This window comes from Heliangelus exortis, chromosome Z, assembly GCF_036169615.1.
Source record: "Heliangelus exortis chromosome Z, bHelExo1.hap1, whole genome shotgun sequence".
Classification (NCBI taxonomy): Eukaryota; Metazoa; Chordata; class Aves; order Apodiformes; family Trochilidae; genus Heliangelus; species Heliangelus exortis.
Window position 1 is genome coordinate 4,622,589 of NC_092454.1, and position 24,129 is coordinate 4,646,717.

The window sequence follows — 24,129 nt, forward strand, 5'->3', positions numbered from 1 at the left end:
TGCCTGCCTATCACACATTCTTTTAAACAGCTTTCCCAAGCACTGTTACAGGAGATACTACAGAAGAGAAAACTTTGCTTGTGTCCCTGTCACATTCTTAGAGCCCTTAACTGCCCCACAGCTCTTAGAGGAACAGGAAGGCACTCCGTCAGAACCAAGTGAGAAGCTAAATAAGTTAACCCATGAAAAAGCTTTTAGCCAGCACCAAAGTACTTGCATCCCAAAATATCACACACTTCAGAGCAAAGCCTTGGGCCATGCTTTGCTCTGCTATGCATCAGGGCAGGTCAGAGCCTTGCCACCACCTTCTTTCCTCATGTTTGCATGGAAATTGGTCTCATCCTGCATGGTGTTTCTACACATCGAACTTCATTTTGAAAAAGAGCATCAGACTCACCAGCCTTACATGGAGAGGAAAGCTGAGGCTCATCCTTATCATTTGCACAACTCCTTTTTTCCCTGAAAGACACTGGATTGATTCATATATGAGCCACACCACTGTCACCACTCTTGAAGAAGAGTAAACCTGGACCTGCAATCTGTGAGCAACACCCATGATCCTATTCCCAGAATACTTCTCTTCCTGCTTTGTCCCCTGTACTTCAGCCCCATCGCTTTCCCCTGCCCATGATGAAGTACACAGCAGCAGCATCATTATAAGCAGCATCCTATACATTGTCAACAGCACAAGTGTTTGGTGGACAGGCAGACAGGCAAAGATTTTAGAGATACAGAGGCTTGTGACCTTGCTGAGATCTCCAGCTAAACTGGGAAGTAAACCAGAGCTGCAAAGATCATAATCAATCTCATATCAAATCCTCCCAGTCCTTGGGGTGTCTGAGGTCCAGAGTTTCAATTCAGCCTTTTAGAGAGAAAGGTGACTAACCTGAGAACTCTTCAAAATTTTCGATTTCACAAAAGACAACAAAAGCCTAAATGAAATAAAGTCAGAAGATTGCTTTTCATATCCAGCTGCCCCACGGCTTACAGTAAAAGCTCACTATTGTGTTTGGACAGTCTGTGCTGCAAAGTAAATCCAACTGCAAAAGAGCAAAATAGCCCCTAACTCTGCTCCCTCTCAGGAGCTGCTAAACAGAAACTTCCACCCCCTCCTTCCTTCAGACATCTCTGAAAGACAGGTTGCATTACTCTTCTTTTACTGATTTTTTGTTTGTTTGTTTTCAGTTTAAGGAATGGATTTGCCTTCCTTGTATTCCCCACACCCCAGGTATTTATCTCCCTTGCTACAACCAGTTAAATGTGAATGCTGAGTCTAGATGGGGAGCTGCACTTCTTCCCAGCATCAAGCATTGTCTCTAAGCAGTTACAACAATGCAAAGAACTTCACTTCCAGAGAAGGGGAAAAAAACTGTGTCTAAGGGTTTGAGTGCACCTCAGAAGCAACTGTGCCAACAAGGTACACTTGCAACCTGATCTCACACGCAGATCAGAAGGCAAAGCAGTCCCAAGCTCAAAAATTTGGAAATCATTTTCAGATCTGACAATCCCCCCAGGCTAAAACCTGGAGTTGAGGGGTTTAAAAGCCCATCTTTAATCAAGATGACAATTTCCTAAAAGTATGAGTCATTTTATTTCTACAACAAGCATGACGAGTAAGGAAGATCCTTTTTTTTTTCATCAAGTTGGAAAGAGAGAATGTAACAAGAACAGAACCTCAAATAGCAGCAAAACCAGTCCCAGTGGAAACCACAACCCTTGCAGAAAACACAGGGAACATTCTCTGCTGAAGTTCTCCCACAGTCTCACCTTTCTTCCTAGGCTTTGGACTAACTAAACCTTCTATTCCTGCTGCCCTAGGAGAGTCTAGGACATCCCACCAATGAGGATAGATCTTGCCATGGATTTCATCTAACCTGCTGTCTTTTTTATGCTTAGATTTGCTGCCCTTCTCTTATCACTAAGTGCATGCTTAATTGCAGCACTTACACCCTCAAAACTCTGTATGCCTACATGTTATAGTAAGCAAAAATGACATGTTGAATCTTCTGAATATGGCCTAAATCCTATTCTATTGACTTTAATGTGGTCTGTGCATCATGGAGCAGATTTAGGTAGTTATTAATAACACCTTTCAATATCATTGCAGAACTGATCACAGAAACTCCAGAGATGGGTAGTTAACAGGGAGCAAGAGGGACTGCCTAGGCATATGGTTAAACAAATCAGTCATCAATTCACTGGGAGAGCTTTTATTTCCATTACAGCAATCTGTTGGATCCCAGAACTGTTTTTTATGTGGTTCATTAGACAATAGTGTTTCTTGCTACTGGTTGGGTCAAGAGTCAGAATTGCTGTGTAATTACAAGTCTCTGAGCACAAGGCAAGAGTTTTTCAGTCCTGGAGGGTGTTGTCCAAAGGGGAAAGAAAACAGAAGGAAAGATTATGTGTGAGCAATTGAGCCCTACTGAGAGGGCAAAAAAAGTCACTGAAACTGGGATTAGCCAAATCTTATAACAGAAAACAGGAGTCCTGTTGGTAAATTGGCACTTACACCTCAGAGATGTGTGCTGGGGAAAAGGAGCTTGAAGGATGTGTCAATACAGACCAGAAGAGGAGATTAAGCATCATCCAAAGCCAAAACATGGTGGCTGGGCCTTTTCAAGCTTTTAACTCCTTGAGTTAATTAAGCACGTGGCAATGGTAGTTATTAAAAAAGAACAGTTCCTAACTTAATTGAAGTACATTATTTGAAATGAGACCAAGGAACCTCAGTAGAGAAACCCAGTAAATATCAACTTAATCTAAGTAATTATTTTTTTATAATTATACATGTATATATAATAATATAACCAATGGCCACTGTCCTTTTTGTTTGCCAACAGCTAGCATAAGTTTATGGCTCTGCACAAACCCAACACTCCATTTTATTATATTTCAGAGAGTGCATCCTCCTAAAATGATAATGTGTTAATAATCTATGTTGGGCTTTTTGGCAGGAGCCAAAGTGCTCAAACAACTTGAAATAACATCAGCAAAAAATTATTTATTCCCCATCCCTAGCTGCAGAGAAAACAGAGGTTTTCTTGGCTCAGTTACTTCTCAATAGATTTCTGGTTTCAATTAAAACTTCGAGTCTGTTAAAAAAAAAAAAAAAAAAAAAAAAAAAAAAAAAAAAAAAAGCCAATAAGAGATGGAAGAGAAGTCTCCATTCACTGAGTGTTTCTGCTTCTCCCCCTCCCCTTTTACATAACCCTTCTGAGCTAAGAGCAGAGATTAAAGTACAAGTATATTGTTTAGAGCGGGTTTTTTTCCCCCTTTCAGCTAAAAAAAAAAATAAAAAAAAAATAAACAAATGGAGATGAAAGAAGACTCTCCTTTAAGTGGAAGTATCTCCTGACAGAGGGGAGTAACCTCAGCAAAAGCAGAGGACACGCAGGAAGGTGTACGTGAAAACAGCCACTTGCACGTTCTCCCTGACAGGCATTTTTTTCTCCTCCTGACTATGATAAAAGGTCCCAGACACTTGTTTCCTCGGGTTCCTGCTATCGCTGCCTGACGTTCGGCGGCCGATTATATCATTACAGTAGCCTGCACCAAGTTAGTCCCGGCTGCAGGGGCTGTCGGATCAATAATTGTTCCCATTTGGGTCCATAATATCCAACACGGGATTGGATTTGCCAGCAGTCCTTTTACCCCTGAAATCCTCCTGTCAATACCGACGGGATCACATTACTTTCCCTGACAGTAGAGGACTAGCAGGCTCAGCGCTTTGCTCGCCTCGCACATCCTTTGCGGTTTGACAGATGGACATATAAGGCAACACGACTGGTACCCCCCGGCCCGGCCCGGCCTGGTACGGCCCCTGCAGGGCCACCGCAGGCCGGCGGCTAATGAAACACCTCTGCTTGCAGCAACGAAGGGGGGGAGGTAGGGGGAGAAGCCCTGGCTGGCTCCCCCTCTACCTCCCCCATCCCCATCCCCACCGGCCGCATTTGCTTGTGGCGGACTCCTCCCAGTGCCCGGCTCGCCGTGCAGCCGCCGGCCCACACCCCCATCCCGGGGCGGGAGCTCCGACACCCCCCACGGCAGCGGGATGGGTGGGTTGTGATCCCCCTCCCCTTCATGCACACACACACATGCACGCACACACACACACACATCCTCCTCCGCCCCGCATCTCCCCCTGCAAACCCGCCCGGGGTATCGGGGGGACCTGCCCGCAGGGAAGGGGGTGGCCGGGCAGGGTGGGTATCCTCCCCCGTGACCCCCTCGCCCCTCGCCGCAGACAGCCTCTCCCCGGGTCCGTCTCCCGTGGGCGAAATAGCCTTTTAGTATCAGGCGTCGGGCCCGAGATTATCAGTGTCGTTTATTTGAAGCGGAAACGAATCGGAAATCCTTCTCTCAACTGCCTTTTTAGACACATAAATACACACAGGCAAGGGGCAGGAGGCAGCGCGGGGCGGGAGGACGGACAGCCAGGTCCCGGGGCGGCGTAAAAACACACACACACTCACATTCACACACACACCTTCACACTCACACACCGCGGGGGGGGAAGGGAGGGGGAGAAATAAAAATTTTAAAATTTAAACAATTTTAAAACAAAAAAACAAAAAAAAAAGGGCAGGAGGGGAAGCACCCACCTCGCCGGAGGGACCCGACTTCCCACTGCCCATAGGGGGAGACCCCCGAGGAAGAGGTCTGTGTGTGAATGAGTGTGAGTCGGAGTGTGAGTGTGCAGGGAGGTGAGCAGGGAGCCTTGCGCCAGGGCTGGAGTTGACAATAGCCGCCCGCGGCTGCAAGGCTGCGTTTTGCACCACCACCACCACCCACATCACACACACACACACTGCCCCCCGATAATATCGGCTACATTAAAACTGCCCAAAGCTGAACTCCAGTTCTACCCGTGGGGATGGCGGGGAGAAGGGGAGCTGGCGCGGGGGGGGGAAAGGGCCCATCGGGGTCCTGGGGGCGGCAATCACCGGCTTATTAATAACCATTATGTGAACGCGCCTCACTTCGACACTGAGCAGGGGGAGAGCGGGGTCAGGGGATGGGGGGTGTCCAGCACTGCTAATTGCTCCCCCCCTCCTCTCCTCTTCCACACCCCCAACACTCCTTTTGCTCCTGCAAAATGCCGCTTTTCGGGGCTGCGTGTCCTTTTTCAATGTCAAAAAAAAAAAAAAAAAAAAAAAAAAAAAAAAAAAAAAAAAAAAAAAAAATTAAAAAGCGCGGGGACGCGGCGGCCGCTCCGGGGCAGCACCGCTCACCCCTAAAACCTCCGATTCCCCCACATGCTTCCTCCCGCTCCCAGCGCTGCCGACCCCCGCGCACACTCCCGCACTCACAAATCCCCATAAGGTTACAATGTTGCTCTCTAGCTCCACTTAACCTGCAATTTACGAATCGGGGGGGGGGGTGTGGTGTCTCCCCTCTCCCCCCCAACCAACCCCAATCTCCTTTCCACACACATTGCTGCTACCTACCCCCGGCACCGTGTCGGGGAAACACATGCAGGCTACCAAAGGGGTAGGGGGAGATACGGGGAACACACAAGTACATTATGCAAACTCCTAAAAAATCTCAACCGCTTCCCAGCAGCACGCTTTTACAACCTCCCCCCTACCCCAAACCATACACATACCCCCCAACCACAAAGCATGGGGAGGCAAGGGGTCGGAGACGGAGGGGAGGACTCGCATGCATTGCACAGCGGAGAAATATTCTCCCCCTCACACTCTCCAAATAAATAAAAGCCCTTTCCGCGCCATTGCAAAGTCACAACATGAAAAAAAGGCGACATTAACTTTTGCATGCAGAAGGGAAAAGGGAAGGGGGGGAAGAAGGGAAAAAGAGAGGAGAAGGGTAAGACCCTCCTGCAATCCGGATCATCAAGACAGACCTTTCCTCGATGGCTCAGGGCTTTTTTTGTTGTTGTTGCTTTTTTTTGCTTTTTTTTTTTTTTTTTTTTTTTTTTTCCCCTTACTAACCCATATCCCCAAAACGGCAGCGGGGGCTTCTTCTTAGCAGCTTCCTCTTCTTCCTCTTCCTCTTCTTCTTCTTCTTTTTCTTGTTCTTGTTCTTCTTCTTCTTCTTCTTCTCCTTCTCCTTCTTTTCCTTCTTTTCTTCTTCTTTCTTCCTCCTCTTCCTTCTACCTCGGATTCCTCCCTTCTTGTCTCTTCTCTTTCAGATCCCGGTTTCAATCCCTCGCCACAGCCCCCAAAGGTGCTTTTGCTTGTGTTGCGGCAAACCCATGGCGGTGTTCATCTGTCAGATTAGGGGAGCGCACGGCCGCGCAGCACACGCAGAGCGGAGAGGGAGGAGAGGGGGGTGAGGGAGGGGGGGGGAGAAGGGGGAGGGGAAGGAAGGCACCCGGGGAGAGGGAGATGGACGGACAGACAGAGGGAATAGATAGCTCGATAGATAAATGATAGATGATAGATAAATAGAGCGAGATAGAGCGAGAAGGGGGGAAAATGGCGTCTTGGAAGCCGGAATCCCGGAGTAAATCAAATTAACACGCAACACCCAGAGCAGTCCTGGCTAATTTTAGCAGGATCCAAAATAAAATGAAAAGGAAAAGTGGGGGGTGGGAAGGAGGAGAAGGGGGGGGGTTTAAAAAAAAAGGAGGGGTGAAAGGAGAAAAAAAAAGGGGAGAAAAAAAAGAATTAAACAAAAATCAATGTATGGGATAAAATCCTGGATTTGAAATCGATGGAGCTTCTAGCTTCTCTCTGGCTTTCTGATTCTCTTGCTTTTCCTTTTCCTTCTCTTTTTTTTTTTTTTTTTTTTTTTTTTTCTTTTTTCTGGTTTTGCTCTTTTTTCGGAGGGTTGGTTTTTGGGTTTTGTTTTTTTTTGTTTTGTTTTGTTGGTTTTGGGGGGCTATCGAAGGGGAGCGAGGGTGGGAAGCGTTTTCGGTTTTGCTTTTCCCGGCGAGGAGTTTAAAAAAAAAAAAAAAAAAAAAAAGGGGCGGGGGGGGGGGTGGTGGTGGAAGGCAGGGAAAAAAAAGAATCAAATCCCGAAAAGAAAGAAAGAGCAAAACCCCGCGACGAGAAAAGGGCTGCTTTGGCGGCGAGGAAGCTGTTCTCTTTATTCCGTCTGTCTGGTCTCCGGAGCGGGACCGTGCTGGTGCCGGAGCTCCGGCGGGCTGCGGGGCTGCGGCCGCCCGCTCCCCCCGCCGCGCCGCGCCAGGGAGGGCAAGGGGGGGGGGGGGCGGGGGGAAAACACCCCCTTTTCCTAACGGGCACGGGATCGATGCTCACACACAGACAGACATACACACACACACACAACCCTCCCGCCCTCCTCGCTGAGAGTACAGTCTGGGAAAAGGGGGCGTCTGGGGGCTGCTTTTTTGCTCCCCGCTGGATTTTTCCTTTCTCTATCTTTTATTTTGTCTTTTTGCTCTGGTTACTCTCCCCTACACACACATGCACACACACCCCTGCCCCCAACCCCCCCACTCCCCTTCTCCCCAACCCCCCAGCCCCTCTCGTTCCCTGCAAGGGGCGGCGATTTGTTTAAGCAGATCTGGGGGCTGATGGCTCCGTCTCGCTCTTCCTCTGTTTCTCTCGCTCGCTCCCGGAGTCCTGCAGCACAGGGGCGGGGGGGGGGAAGGGGTGGGGGATAAGGGGGGAGTTGGTGGGGAATAAATGTTAATGATCAGGCACACACACACACACTCGGTGCGGCTGCAGTGCTCAGCCTTGGGTTAATGTACTCAACAGTGCCACTACCTGACACAACCGCAGCAGTGATGGGGATAAGGGAGAAAAGGCAGACAAGGTGAGGCTCAGGGTAGTGTTATTTATCCCACTCCAATCTCTCCCTCTCTCACCCCTCCACCCCCCCATCTCTCCCTGTCCCACTCCCCATCCCCACCCCTCCTTTGCACAGCACATCCCTGACCTGTGCGGGAGATTTTTAGCGGTGACTGATGGTCAGACATGAGGTGAAGAATATTTCTTTGGGGCTGGGGGAGACAAGCAGAGACCCCTCATTCCAATTTTAAGGATTAAAGCCTCCCACTCCCCTCCCACCCACCCAGCCCACCCTCCCCCTCCGGTTTTCAGTAAGAAGCAGTAACAATGCCCAAAATACAGCACAAATTCTGCACTACACCAATGGAGCTCTGCAAATTCCAAGTCCTTAGCATTTTGCTTTCCCACCCTTGCTCTCTGCCAGCAGTCTGGATGCTGCTGCCTTTTGGGTTGCCAGTTTGGCAAACTTTTACTCACAGGAGTAAATTGTTGGCTTGCTCAAATAATCACACAGAGGTGAGGAGGAGGAATCCCCAGAACAGGGAAGGTTTATGGGATGGATGGGGCTGTGGAAGTGTACTTACAGATGATCAGCATAGGAGTAGGAGAGAGCAGGGTGTACAACCCTTTACCCCCTCCCTGGATATCTCTGCTTATTTTAGTCCTTGAAGAGATAGTGTCCCAGAGTGTTGCAGGAGGCTCAAAGTACACAGAGTTTCTTCCCTTTGCTCTGGAATGTCAGACCTTCATCCAAGTGACCTGAATTCAGGGGCCAACCAATGCAAGGACAGCCTGGGCTGAACCCCACCAGGCATGGAGGCTTATTCATATGCCATATTCGTGCCTTACATGTGTAGCCAGTCTACAACACAGGTCCCAGTCTAGCACCAGATGGGTTGGAGAGCTTTGAGACCCATGAGAACCACCACCCATTTGCAGACTCAGCTATGTGGGAGAGTCCATGCCCTCATCTCCACTACACCTCTTCATGATTTCTGAGGAAAGTTCCTAGACACAAATCACACCAAGCCCTCATTTACCTCAGGATCTTTCTGTATGACTGACCTCTGCCTTCATGCCTTCCTTTAGATCCCATACAAAGGAGCTTTGGTAAAGGCAACAGAGTGTGCAACTCCTTCTCTCATTGCCCTTTCCTTCTGCTTCTCTCCATCAACAGGAGAAAACATAAACAAATAAATAAAGCACACCAAAAAAAAAAAAAAAAAAAAAAAAAAAAAGGACCAGTAGATCAACTGCACCTCCATCCCAAACAAATACTCAACCCAAAAACTTCTGAATTGGAATGTCACACTGGAAATGTTGACATTTCTGACTGAAACCAAACAAGAATTGTCATTTTGAATCAGGGCTTTGACATGGAAGGGAGGCTTGTTTGTTTAAATTACATCACCCAACTGGAGCTACATTTTGTCATTTCATATACGAATGAAACAAAAAGGAATAGTTTCAACATTTCTTGGCAGAGCTGCCAGTGACCTTTTCCTGTGAAGAATTCTGGTTTCGAAAACTTTTGGCAGGTGAACTCTGTGCATCGAAGAGCTCCATCAAGCATTGTCTTCCCCCTCAGAATAAACCAACACATGGTTATGAAATAATTGGCTTGATTGGCTTAACACAGAAAACCAAAATATGGAACAAAATACTAAAAAAAAGAATTTTTAAAAAATCACCTTTGATTTTTCTTTGTTAGAAAATAGTGGGTTTTTTAAATTATTTAATAAGTTTTGGATTAAAAGTGTTTTGTAAGGCTTTTCTCTTTTAATCTTGTATTTCTTTTCTTCTGGAGAGTTTACAAACACATATATAAACATATTTAAGCAGCTCCAGCTAAATAATTTCAAACTGAGAAGTTCAATTTGGGAAAAAATTGAGGTAATGATTTATTTAATGCTCGCTCTCTTTGTAAACATGCGGGATACTAAAAAAAATAATAAAAAAAACCTCCTCAAATATACTAAAGGAAAGGAAGTTTCATTGACCTGAGGTTATTTTTAGGCCTGTCTTATGTACAACTGGGTGAAAAAAAAAATCACACCTGGTTCCCTGTAGACATCAAACTCTGAAAAGACCCATCAGGATAAATTTCATAAGCAGAAAAAGACTCATTCATTTGAGTGGTCACCTTGTAGGACATGTGTGCATAAATCATTGCAGATCAGTGTTGACATCAAAGGTTTTCTCAGTTATGGTTTTGTCTTCTAGATCTAGAACATTTTTGTTTTTGAAGAAAATCTCCTCTTTCTGACTTTGCTGTGTGTCAGGGAGTTTGCACAATGTGTATAATTTGAAAAAGGAAATTTCCTTCCCTTTGTTCTTTTTATGTAAAAAATACTATGGCATTCATAAAGTTGGTTTGGTTCCTGCAGCAAACCTGAGATAAGTTTCCTATTTGTGTCTCAAAATCTGCACATAACCTTGGCTGCATGAGACAGGCAGATGTTTTATAATGAAGGTCATGAGCCTGTTATTTTTATAAATAGCATATTGAGTTAAATACATATATAAGTCTTCCTAGGTTCAAGGTATGAAATACCTCTCAGAAATACAATAGTTAGCAGTTCACTGTATCGCACTACAACATAAGTGATGAACAATTACATTCTAACACTGTTGAAAACAAGGGGCAACTGTGTATTTTAATGCACCCTTTTTTTTTTTTTTTTTTTTTTTCCTTCTCAAGAACTGGAAATCCAACTGTTTGAACAATCTACCCCAGTGCAGAAATAACTATGATTTTAAAAGCTGTACTTTTATTTTGTAAATCCCTCGGACATGTGCTATCAAGTTTCAACATTGTTGTGTGAACAATGGCAGGCAAGGATGAAAATTCAGGGCCAAGGGATTGAAAATCAAGTACAAAATTAGGTTTAGAAGTCATACACCCCTCTTTTGGTTGATTCCCCATGGATTTAGTATACATATATATGCCCTCAGAATTCCCAAACTATTTCTCTTTTCTGTTGTTTTGATAACCGTATTGTTGCCCTACATCAGCATCTTCTTGCCGTTGCCAAAGACTGTGCCATGCTTACTACTGTGTGGAAAAAACATACAGTATTTTTTCTCCATTTCCTCAACCAGGACAATTAGAAAAAACCTTGGTAGCTTAGCAACATCATAATACAGTGTGGGGAGATGACCGCATGGGAGGCTCAGGTTCAAGTCCAGACTTCCTTATCTATCAGATCTTTCCACAGCCTTCTTCCCCCGATGAAGCCAGTGATTACACTTTTCTCTGCAATCTTTTTTCTGCAATCAGGCAGCACACAAAAGTTGTAGAGCTCAATGATGCAGCACTTTGCATTGGTTTTTTTTTTAAAAATTGATTTACACTTTTTTTTTTTTTTTTTTTTTTTTTTTAAATCACACACCAGCAGAAGACCAGGAAGTGCCCTTTGCTCAGGCCATTCAGACATGTGAGTCTTTTTGTAAACCTTTCAATGTTTACCTCTTGAAGCTCTTTCAACATCCACCAGTTTGTTATTGCTCTTACAGATGTGGTTATATATCACAGTCTTTCATGAACAAACTAGAAACTCTGATCTGGTAGGCACAGAAAATTCTTTATCTCATAACTAACTTCAAAGAAACTAATTACTAACAATCATGAAAACCTATCCTAGATTTCACGTGTATCAATGATACACGTGATGATCAATGATACTATGGATTTCAATCAGTTTTCATACAGATTACAATTTTGCATTCTTAAATATATATATATAAAGATTTATAAAATAATGTTGAAGTAGTAATGTGAATAAGAAGCACAGCACATTAGCAGAAATGTAATATCAGTTAATGAAGCACAGGATCCTCAGGAGCTAATTTAAAGCTACATAATTTAGGATATGGAACGAATGGAAATACTGGATCTGCTTGGGAATTCCATATATAAAGGATTGTTTAATCTAGCTAGGAAAGTCATAAAGGAATTGACAACAAGAAGCTGAATTCAGAGAAAAGATCACATTTTTATGAAGATGTTCATGGTTCACAGTGATTAATCATTCCAGAAATTTAATAGAAGGACTGGTAAAAATAACCATCTCATGACATTTTCAGGTTGGAGACTGGATGACTTCCTAGAAGATACATTTTATCCAAGCAAAAGTAATTGGGTTCAGGACAAGAACAGACATGAAGTGAGTTAAGAACTGCCTAACTGGCAGATCTCTGAAAGTAATCACCAATGCATCATTATTGTCAGAGAGGAGTATTCCTAGACTTTTCCTTTAAACTATTCATCAGTGATATGGAAGTAAATATAAAGCTACTCCTAATGTCATTTCTAGATGACATTATGGCTGGTGAAAAACCAAAGAAGGAAAGTCCAGGACAGCCTGATGTAAAAAACTGCACCTCCTATCTTGGGCAAATATAATGTATTTTAAGTCAATAAGATGCCAGTTTTGCTTCTTGCAAACACAGACAAAAATTCTGTAACATGAAGGACTGCAGCCAGGACAAGCACTGCAGTGTGGGCTCTCAGTTGGATCCTCAAATCCAGGGGTCTGGATGTGATGTGATGCTTGGCTATGCAGCCAGGTGACCTGTGGTGTGTGGCACTAGTTAAGGCAGAACTCAAGAGGCTGTTTATGGGTCTGACAGCCACATTTTAAAACATATGGTAACAAAATTGGAGACAGTACAGGGGAAGAGCCACAAAAAAATGATTGAGGGCTGGAGAAAATTATTTGCAGGGCAAGCACTGAAGAATTATGTTTAGCTATCAGAAATAGATTTGATTCCAAGGGAAAAAAATGCCTTGTAGGCGAGGAAATTACATAGTACCAAGGGACTGGAGTTATGTACCTAATTTCTCAGAGGAGCAGGGCTAGGATCATTCTGTCCTTCACAATTTCCTATGTAACGGTTTAAGTGACCTCAACCCACTGTAAATCCAACTATTTTCTAACTCTGTCCACATAATTGAAAGACCTCACTTAAAGCTTTGGAGTCCAACTTGAATCTAGGTGTTGTGTTGCCCTGGTGCCATTCTGGATTTGTCCTTGGTTTCTCTTCTGAAAAAATATTTAGCTAAATAAAATAAAACTGTTCTTTAGTCTAAGCCAAGCTGAAGCAGTGATGAACCAGACAGGCTGATGGCAGGCTAGGTGATCTGGTCTAGATGATTCTTTCTGGACTGATAATCTTTGAAAATTAATTTGCAGAAGAAACATGTAAATATGTCTTGAAATGTGACTTATGGCAAGATGTACAAAGTGCCATATAGTACCACATAAAATCTTCCTATTCCTAGCTGAAAGTAGAAGCCATCCAACAGCTAAGGAAACACCACCAAGGTGTTTCATAAATCATGACTTTTCTTAAGAAATGGATGAATCACTGAAATTGGAGAATTTTGCTTTTACTGACTTTGGCTCAGATTTTTCCAAGATCAATTTCTTGGCATAGAAAGGGACAGAATCTCTCATTCATGGAAAAATCCCACTGGTGATGTGTGATATCATCACTTCCATTTCCAGCCTGACTAAATCAGAGCAGATAGCTAAACCTCATTTACCAGATCAGTGCTCCAAGTATGACACAGTTGGCAGTTCTTGGGTAGGTCTGCCACTGTATTTTATTGAGTTGCTCTGTAAGGCATTGGATAACATTAATTGGATCAGAAATACTTAATTTCTCTTGTCCAAATATGCTCTCAGTCTCATGGAGAGGGTAACAATTTTTGCTCTTGAAAAAACAAAATGACCTTGGCCTTATTAAAATACGAAAATCATCTCCCAAAAAAACCCAACACCAACAGCCCTCAGAGAATATGCAAACATTTTCCTTTACTGCTCTGCATGATTCCACTAGGACAGTCACACAGTAGGAAACACAAACCATGAGATAATGTCAGCAGTCAGAGGGTGAATTTCACAGGTGAGCAGAGGTTGGCCTCAGAAATTATTTGAGGAAAAAAATGAGCACTCTCACATTCTATTAGTAATGTGCAAAATCCTTCAGATAGCAATGGATAAAAGCCATATGGATATCCATCCATGGATAATATCCATATGGAGAATATCCAGTTCTCAGTATCTATGCACATTCTTTGTCTAAAATGTACAGCATCTCAGCTGTTCCTTTCCTCCCAGGGCTTTGCAAAACTTGACACATGGATGCTTTATATGCTTAAATTATTTATCATTGTTGTGGGACACCTGAAACTTTTGATGATGGAAACATGAGGAACAAGGTGTATCACATTTCAGAGTGAAGCTCCATCTGAATGATAGTTTGCAAACATGCTTAGGGAGGTTTGGCATGGTGTGCATGAGTGAACCTCTGCCAGCTCATGCCCATAGAGAATGAGATTCCACAAGTTAAGTGCAATATTTGGAAGGAATCACTGCTGGTATTAAGCTTATATCATCTGCATTGGTCTTACAGCCAGGGGGTTGGTGTCATCAGGTTAGTCAATATGTCTGTGGGATGCTTGAGCCTCAGTGTGCAGAAGTAGCACATTTTGCAGATAGATTATATTTGCCATTACCACGCCTACCTAATTCTGTCTTTTCTCCCATTTCCCTATTCATTATCATTCCCTGACACCCCTGTGGCGATAGCCAGCCTTGGCATCAGGTGGTGCAGAGATCCCCCAGAGGTGTCAGGCATCAGCTGGAGCAACCCCCGCTCCCCAACCCAGGGGAAAACCAGTCAAGAAATGCTAGGTCTGCAAAGCCATCAGTTGATTGATTCCCCGTGCTCTGGGGAATGTGCAGCACAACTTTTTAATTCACACCTCAGTCATTTATCAAGCGTTTTCTTATTGCAGAGTTTCTCTTTCAGCAGGTTACATTTGAAAAAATAAAAAACAAGCAAACCAAACCAAACAAAACAAAAAAACACCGCACCCCAACTCAAAAACTACGTGGGTGCCTGGGGGAAACATGGGTGGGCTTTACGGCACCATTGCCTCTTGCATCACAGCATTTTTTTCTTGTTCTTTTTGCCCCCCAGCCTCTTTAATTTTTTTTCTTTAAAATGTATTTAATTATTTATTTACCCCCAGTTTTCGGTGGTTTTGAGCGAATAGCCATGAAGCATTGCCCTCTGCCGGCAGGTCGCACACCTGGCTGCCAGCGCCGGGCTGTCCGTGTGTCCGTCTGCGCAGGATCCTGCGGCGCTGGGGAGAGGATTAAAAGCTTAAAGATTTGCAGCTCCATATTTAGATTTTGGAAAAAGAAGGGAGGAAAGTCAGGAATAAATCACCACCATCTAGAGTATTGCTTATGCCCGTAGGATTTAAGACACAAATATGCTTTTATGGGTTGATTTTTTTTTTTTTTTTTTTTTTTGGTTTTGTGTTTTTTTGTTTGTTTTGTTTCTTGGGTTTTTTTCCTTGTTTGTCTATTTTTCTTTTTTTTTTTTTCTTTTTTTTTTCTTTTTTTTTTTTTTTTTTTCCGTGGGGGGTTTTTGTTTGTTTGTTTTGTTCTTTGTTTTATGCTTTAAAACACTAATCGACAAAGCATTTCTTTCTCCAGCTGCACGTGTGAATGAGAGAGATCCATGCAGTCCTATTGTTCATTAGGAGCAAAACGCAGACTAACAGCATGGGTGGTAAAAAGTCACTGACAATAAAACACCACGTGAGAACAGGATGCAGACACCTCAGGTGTTACTTTGTCCCTTTATTATAGCAGGATCTGAGCAGCTCATGGTCTCCATAGAAAAACACACACTCTGCAGAACTTCAGGGGTCTTCAGTGCTCCTATTTGACAGGCAAGGAGGCAAAGCATGAAAAAAAGAAAACTACATCATGTCACAATGTGAGCCTTGGACAAAAGGGCTTGAATTCACGTTTCTCGTAAACTGGATTCCTCTTACCCAGCTCACAGATGAGTTTTCTTTGCTCAGAAGTCTGTACCAGTTTTGTCCAGTTAAGCTGTGCAGAGTTTAGGTAGCAGAATGCATTTTTAACTTTTTTTTGCTTTAAAAAAATTCTGCATCTCAAATAAATTATATAATATACAGCAAAAAAATTCTACTGAGAACCAGCTAAAAATATGCTTATATGCTTTTTTTTTTTTCTCTCCATCACAGCTCCTGTTCCCAAATTACTCTTGCCTTGCTCAGAGTCTTAGAAAGCTGACACAGAACAAATTGTCCCATGTATATTGCAAGTTTCCCCCTGATTGACAGCAATCCACAAAGATGGACTAATTCCAGACAAAGTCAAGCAAAGACTGTGTCATAACTATTAACTCAGTTTTAAAGATGTTCCAAATTGCTGATGAGTTTCCAGCACGTCCTTCATATAATGGTGCATGTAATTCTAAAGTACAGGAGCCAGACATGAGCTCAAAAAAATGGGCTACAGGCTGTGTACGTGCAGTTTTGCTCTCCTGGATGCTGCAGCCTGTGTTGGGATGGGAGAACCAGGTTCTCCTCCACCCCTTTTGGAGACTTTGATCTTGAAGACATGCAATGGGCCATCAAGCATATGACCAGTTACATTCCTTCTGCCTGCTTTGGCTGCTCCTGTCCCTAAAACAAAACAAGTCACTAAGGGAGCAAGGACAACTGTTTTTTGAAATTTGTGTAAGGGAAAGGGAGAAGGAATGTGGGCTGCTGTAAAGCTGGTATTGTCACACAGCTGATTTGATAACGCCACTCCTCACCGCAGAGCCATGACTGAGTTTATCGAGGTCTCCCTCTGCAAGTGATTATAAACCTAATAGCTGCCCACAGCTTAATATTTTTTCTTGCACTGCATATGTTCACTTTTGGTCCTTAGTTTATTTTTTTCTCCAGTCTCCATCTGTTCTTTTGCCTTTGAGGTACTTTAGTTACCATGGAAATGACAACATCATCTGGATGGGTGGAGCTTTGTGCAGCGCAAAGTTGGTTTCCTATATAAAGTGGTTTGAAAGGTATGGGGATGGCTGACAAAAATGCAACCTTTTATGTGATAGCTTTTTGTCTTTTAGGTGTGCAATAGAGAGATACCCATGTGTGCCCTTGAGTGCATGAGTGCAATATACCTGTTCCAAGAGGGGGCATGTGCTTTGTTTTGCTCTGCCAGATGAGAGCTTTCACTCAAGTCTTTCACACCTGATTTCTTTCTTCTTTTAAGTGCAAGTTGGTTTTTATTTGAGAAAACCCTATTGTAAGTCACTTTCTGAGTTCTATGATTGACAGGTGTCTCTGGCAAAGTGGAAAGCTCATTCCCTGGAGATGTGCATCTTTTTATCATAGCTGCCATGAAGAATAGAAGGAGTTAATTTAGTGGGTGGTTATCACCTGGGCTTTGTTGTCTGGTTATTCCAGTAGCATTTTGCCACCTTCATCTTAGGGAGGTGTTTCATGCATTCAAGTCCACACAAAAAATGATACATGATCAATATGATCCAGAGGTCACTTAAAACAATTGTACATGGACGTCACACTTTTCATTTCAACAAAACCGGGCCAGAGCCCTTGTTTATACCAAATTAAACCTTATTTCAGTAGTGACCCCATGGACTTAAGCACAGTACCAGAAGCTATTATCCACTATTAGAGCCTGTAGCACCTGGCAACATTGATTGCATGGCCTTGTGAAGATGGGGGTAATTTAGGGAATAATGATTTTTGGCAAAGGATGCTGAGAGAATGGGCAGTTAAGTTAAAAAGATGAAAACTTGGCCAATGAAACTTAATATTAAGGCCTGTACAGTGTCCAAAATGCTTTTAGGCTAGTTTATATAGTTAGTGGCTTTCTCTTAAAGAAACTGAGGTACACTGTGCTCATCTAATCAGGTATGTGGGTGGGGCCAGGGGATATGTCACAGGAAAGGTTTTAATGCAGTTCCCACTGAGACCAAAGGAACAGAAAAGTGCTAATTAATCAGAGCATATGCAAACACGGCTTCCTGATGGAGAGTCTCTCAAACACAATCACATCTGACTAACTGGAAAAGCATTCAGTCCTTTGAAAGTTTGGTGGGGAGAGGGTGAGGCTCCCATGGAACAATAGGGAGTTTCATGGATGTCCATGGGGATGTCTTTGCCCAGTGTGTAGTTTGTTGAATAGAGGAGTCTAAGTTCAACCCACTGGATTCTCTATCCTAAGCTTGCTCTGTCACATGGCTTGAGTTATTGTGTTTGCCTATTTCTATTATAGTTATTTTTGGGTGCTCTAACTCCAGCTGCATTTCTTTCCTCAGCAATCCTTTCAAGAAACAACTTCCCCAGCAACACTGTGTATCTTTCCAGTGGAAAAAAATAAAACCAAACCAAATCCACAATAAAAAGTCCTAACAAACCCAGCAGCCATCAGTATAAACCCTTCTGAAAGACACATTCCATCAATAGATGAACTTGTGATTCTCCGAAAGTGGTGATGGTGCTGGGCTTTTTGCAGCAACTCGGGAAAAAAAAATCTCTTGGTCCAGCATGCACAGGAAACTCCAGGACTAGGTCCAGCATGCACAAGGGAGACTCCGGCAGTCTCCCTTGATTTCATTTTTGTGCCTTGGCTGCAGGGAGATGGAGCATTCATGTGTCAGACACCATCCTGGCTAAAACACCAGCAGTTGTGCCAGTGAACTGTGGAGCAAAGAGCATGACCTGATATAATTGGTGCCCAGAGCTTTCATCCAGGCAGTGACAGGACTGCACTTGGTATGAGGGGAGCACAGAAGGAGTGCTCATCAGACAGAGGAGAAAACCAGGGCCCAGGGGGAACAAGAACAACAAAAAAAATCTGGCTTGAACCCCTTTACAAATGAGGATGTCTGAAGTAACACCTCTACAAATGCTGGTGGCAGCCAGGGACTCTTCCAGGGTTGTGGAATCACAGTCTCAGTGTGACAAACCCCTTAATAAACTGGCAGCTGCTCCCAGCACCAGTTCTTCTTCAAAGCAGGTTCCAATCAAATCACAGAAAATGAAGGCTCGAGGGGACCAGGAGGGGCCACCACCATCACCTCTGCAACCCACTGACATAGCTAGTGCAGTGAACTCCAGATCTGAGAGGACAGCTCTGAAACCTCTTAGGCAGCCGCAGGCAGTAGCAAACAAACATAAATAAATAAATAAATTTAAAAGGCCTTTTCTTGCTGTATTGTGGCCAGCTAAGAGCAAGTGGGAGTCCAACAGGGAATGGCCTTGAGGCATCTCAATGGTGCATTGCAATCTTTTTTGCTGCTCAGCTTTCTTTCCACTTAAATTTAAGACAGAAATTACTGGGGTGGCTTCAGAGGTCCTCATCATTTTCCCTAAGGGTTAGTTTGCCTGAGGTATCTTTAGCAGGTAACATAATCTGCTGTCAGGTTGCTTGTCAGGATGGTTGACCACCAGACTTGGCCTTCATCTGTGGCAATGCTCCTCTCAAGAGTATGGGCAGGGAGGAGACACTCCTCAGGCAGCAACTCTGTAGCCTCCACAACAATGTACCCAAGACCCAGATCCAAAGAGACATCAAGAATGAGGAGATAAGGACAAGTCCTAGATGTACAAATGTGTTTTTCTTACATTAAACCCAAGGTAGTTACAGCCTACATTCCAGTTGTATCATTCCCTTCAGCTGATTCACAGTGGAAATCCAAGGTAACTGAAGTTAATCTCAGCACAACCCCCAAAACTGTCCTTCACTTTAATCTGCACTCTAGCTGAAGCCACAGAGGTTCAAGCAGATCTCTTGTTTCATAATAGCTCTTCCCCTCACACTTTGTAAGTGGCATTTTACAGCTCAGATATAGCAAGAAGTAGGACTTGATTCTTATTTTTTTTTTTCTGACTTTGACCTCCATAAGGATATGCACTGTAAGAAATTTTAAAACTTGGGAGTTTGTCTGTAATGTATCTGTTTTTAATGAGCTTTTTGTGTTCTCTATTGGCATTACAGCTTTGTGAGCAATCCACTTACTGGTTTGCTAGCCAAACCTCTCAAAATAATATAAATTAATTCCTTTGAAGTTATTTTTTTTCTTGCTCTTTTTCCCATCAAAATGACAAATGAGGGGTGGAATAGACTGAATTCAATGTGCTTCTTTTTCTTGTAATTTCTTAATTTTAGATAAAGGTGAGAAATAAAGAATATAAAAATAATATCTTTTGACTTGAAGAGATAAGTTTTTTCTGACCAAAGCAATTAAATGAAATACAGATACAAACATTGTTTCAACAGATTTTTTTCTTTTTTAAAATTTTTTTTAAATGTTTGGGTTTTGTTTGTTTGTTTGTTTCCTTTTTTAATGAAGTACATATTAGATTGAAAAATGTCACCAGGATCAAGATGTTAAACTGGCATTGTAAACTAGAGTGGAGGGGCTGATATGTGGGCTTCATGTACTGAGGGTTGCTTCACCCATGCAGGAAGTGGGGAGAAGTGGTTTGTATCAGCTTCACCCTGTACATTGTTTTCTCATTCATCACCAAATGCCAGGAGTTACAGTAATCCATCCTGGAAGTGACAAACATATGATACCATGCAGCATGATCCTGTGGGAGGAAGGGTGGAATTTCCTATGGGTACAGATGCCTCGAAAAAGAGGACTTTTTTTAAGCCAGGAGTCTCCTCCTGGCTGTCCAAGGTTAGTGATGAATGGACCATGATTTCAAGGTTTTGCACTTTCATTGGTCTTTGCTCATCATTTCTGGTTTGGGGGTTTTTTTGTTTATTTGTTTGTTGTTTTTTGGTTTTGTTTGTTTGTTTAGTTGGTTTTTTTATTTTTTGTTTGGTTTTGTTTGTTTTCTTTTTTTGTTTTCTTTTTTTTTCTTTTTTTTTTTTCTTTTTTTAATTTTGAGTAATTCTCTGTAGATTGCGAAGGGATGGTTGTTGATCTGGACTGTGACAGCAATCATTCCTACACCCAAGTGTCTAGAGTTTTTTTTTTAATCCTTAATTTACTGATTAGGTATTTGCTGCATCTGTTACTTGTGCCCTTGTTTCTCACAATCCTGTATCTGTCAGAAAATACTCTGACCTTTAGTCACAGAAAAAAATAATCTTGTAACAGGATTTACAATGAAAATGTGTGCTATTTGATGGAAGCTGTTGGAATGGCAGCCATCCTCTTAAGGGCAGGATTAAGAACACAAAGGCAGAAGGAACATTATTTTTTCCTGATCTGGTGAATGTTGGAGAGTCCAGTTTCCAGGTTATTGCACATCCTATATGATTTACCCATAACTATGAATCAAATGCAAGTTGTTTGCTGGAGTTCTTCAACAGATGTTCATAGTCCAGACATCTTCACTGATTTCCATTTCATCATCCAAAGCCAAGAGGTCTGGAACAGAAACAGAGTTGTGCCCATCACCTCTGAGGTCCCGCTTGTGAACACACCCAGAAGATCTGAGGTGGCCATGGATTTGTTGCTCAGGGTCCACACATAGTCATATGCAATTACACCAGCCCATGGGTGTTTAACGAGGTGCTGTTGCTAAATTCCATGTGGGGAAAGACCTGCTGGAATAATTTTTTCCACCCCCTGTGTTGTTTGAGAGGTTAAAGAACTCCTTGGTTTCCTGTTACATTATGGCTGTGCAACCTATGTATGAGCTGCTCCTGGATCTCCTCTTGACTGCTGTGTTTTCTGTTGGGGGTGGAATGTACCAGAAACAGGGCAAAACTGAAAAGTGTTTTGCCTAGAGTGCCACCAACCCATGGTGTAGCTACATCACCAGCTTTTCCCCCTTCAGGACACACACTGGTCAAAGCAGTATTTACCCCAGGCTCAGGCAAGATTGCAGCTTCATAAGAACAGTGCAACCTGCAAAGTATTCCAAAGCTTGGACTTTACATTACCCTGGAGACCTGTTCCCTGTGAGCAAGGCAGCCTTTGATTTGAACTCTGGATAATCCTTTGGGCTCATCTTTTCTCCAGTTTCCTTGCATCCAGTATCTAGTGTTTCTTTATTTTCTCTTCCTCCTCTTTTAAACTTACTCTTGCTCTCACAGGAGCACCTGTGGCACATAAAAACACAACATGAGCACTTAACCTAGGCTGACACTTTTCACTCTGGAACATTGGTTGTTTTTCTTGAGTGAAATACCTTGTTTTCTACACCCATCAGTAGCTTTATATGCAATAGATTTGGTAAGAAAACACATTTCCTGGGGGGGAAGAAATTATTATTTTTTTTGTTCTGATTCAAAACTGAGCATATAGAATAATGCCTGCCCAGAATTTGTCATGAAATGAAAATTCTAGTTACAACACCACACTTTAAAAAGGCAGCAAATAACAAAAAGGTTTGCATAGACTGAGTTCAGACTGTACATTTGCTAATGTAAAAGTAGAATGATGATGATCCCAATTCAGTTATCCACATATGGATTTATAATGCTCTTCCATATTTCAAAGAATGTCTCGGCTGTCTCTGGGGGCCTGAAGGATATGCACAGGACTTCTGCCCTTCTGGAACAGCCCATAAAAACCTGGTGGAGTAGTGCAAGACATCTCAGATGCCACCAAATCTCTGCATGGTGGTAACAAAACAGCTCTGAAATTGGGCATGCTTCCTGTTGGGGGGACTTAGTCTCTGAGCTCAGTCTTTTCTCTGCCTCTTTGCTGAAGTTTGATCTAATGAATCTCCCATGGTATGGGCACCATGTTGATTTCAGAACACATGCCCGTGTCTGAGGGGGGTCAACTAAATCTCCTGTGTGCCAATGTTTCCATACCAGGGAGCAGACCTGAGAACCCTGAGTATTTGGTGCAAATCATAGAGTGTATGTTTGAGTGCAAACTGACATCAATTTGACATGCTTGCCCCTGTAACACTGCTAACACAGCTCTTGTGTCACTCCAGAAAAATTCAATTTATACCATCTTTTCCAAAACCTTGCAAAACCTGGGTCAGACAGACACCCTCAGTGCTGGATATACACAGCTTTTTATCATCTGAAAGACGCAGGGGAAAAAAAGAATCACATAAATAAAAAGAACAGAGCAGATTTAAACACACTGGGCTACAGATGCTACAGTCACTTTTATTCAGTCCAGCCCATTTCTAGCACTGCCTTCATCGTGTTCCCCTTCCCACTTTTGACCTTCTCTTTGAGGCTGAGCCTGTGACCTTGGGCGATCCAGCTCACTTTACACCTTGGCCTAATTACAGCCAAAGGAGCAGAGGGTGCAATATGATAACTGTCCACATCTTTATCATAGGTGAAAACAGGCAGAGTAATCATTTAGGGTGGCCGAAGTAGGTATGGCTGGGAGTAATGAGATGGAAAGTTTAGATTGAATATCAAGATAAAATTACCCACAGTACATTCTTTTAGGCAAGGGGATGTATTAAGTCTCAATTAGTGGCAGTATGATCTAATAGCACCACAGCTACTGACAGCATTATGGTCCCTTGCCCTATTAAATCATCTTTCAAAGAAAGAGATGGAATGTTGAACTGGACAAACCACTGGTAACTGTAATATAAAGACTAATCCCATGATGGAGCCAGAGTGGAATAAATAGGCAATTTCCATGTCACTCATGAGAAGATATTGTACTAGGTAATGATATCCACCAAGCTCTGTGCCTGTGCAAAGACCCTCAATGGCATTTTCAAAACTGCCTAAGTGACTTAAGGCTCCCAATCTTCTTTTGAAAGTCAGTGTGGTAATTTAGGCATCTAAAACCTTATTGTATCATCTAGTGAGAATTAGATTTATGAAGCTCCTTCTCTCAAAAGTGCTTGGGTTTGAAATGCCCACCTAGGCACACAGATTCATATTAATATGGCGTATTACAGGCAGACACAGACTTGCTTTTCCTGACACTGAAGGACTAACAGGAAGCTTCGTATAGGGTTAATTAGGCCCCTATGATGGTGTTTTGTTTTGTTTGGTTGATTTTTGTTTTGTTTTTTGGGTTTTTTTTTAGCACACAGCAGGGGCTTACCTACAATTCGCAGTGCAAGCAAACCCTAAACAATGATAAGACTAGAATGAAGTTTCCCAAAATGTAATTTTTTGGGATGTTTCTTTCTGAATGCCTGTTCTGATGTCACATGTGCTGCATGAATCAATGGGTGTCACTGCCAAATGTAGAACATCTTCAGCGCAGAAACAAGATAGTGGCAGATGAGCATCCAGCTCTGCATCTTCATGTCACTGCCACAAGCCTAACTGCTACAGAAATCCAGAGTATCAAGGATATTATTGCAATTTGCATAAGTAGAAAACACAGTGATTAAAAGTTATCAAAGAAAGCTATCTCAGTTGTCAGCTCCACAAGCAGATTCCAGTGATGTCTTTCCAGCTCCTTCATAATAATCTCCGTAAGTTCTTACTAAGAGCTGCATTGAAGTAACCTGTCATTTACTCTGTCTCTCACCAATTCATCTCAAAAAGACATGCCAGCTGTGATCACTTGGAGTCACAGCTGCTGTGTTGCAAAGCACCAGTACCAATTCAGGCAAAATATACTACTCAGAGAGCTG

General features: G+C 42.9%; 1 protein-coding gene and 1 long non-coding RNA gene across 5 annotated transcripts in view; one reads left to right on the top strand and one right to left on the bottom strand.

Annotated features, from left to right (window-relative positions):
* SETBP1 (SET binding protein 1) overlaps window positions 1-6,504 on the bottom strand; it is a 262,561-nt gene extending 256,057 nt beyond the window's left edge. For 2 of the 4 annotated variants that reach the window (XM_071730720.1, XM_071730718.1), the window contains exon 1: window positions 5,955-6,503. The gene's annotated coding sequence lies outside the window, so the exon portion shown is untranslated. Of the gene's footprint in view, window positions 1-5,954 lie in introns of all 4 variants that reach the window. The other 2 variants (XM_071730721.1, XM_071730717.1) reach the window with 2 other exon arrangements.
* A 4,450-nt stretch (window positions 6,505-10,954) lies between these two features.
* LOC139789501 (uncharacterized) overlaps window positions 10,955-24,129 on the top strand; it is a 33,975-nt gene continuing 20,800 nt past the window's right edge. Inside the window, exon 1 of the long non-coding RNA XR_011723188.1 lies at window positions 10,955-11,161. This is a non-coding gene — a long non-coding RNA (uncharacterized lncRNA). The remainder of the gene's footprint in view (window positions 11,162-24,129) is intronic.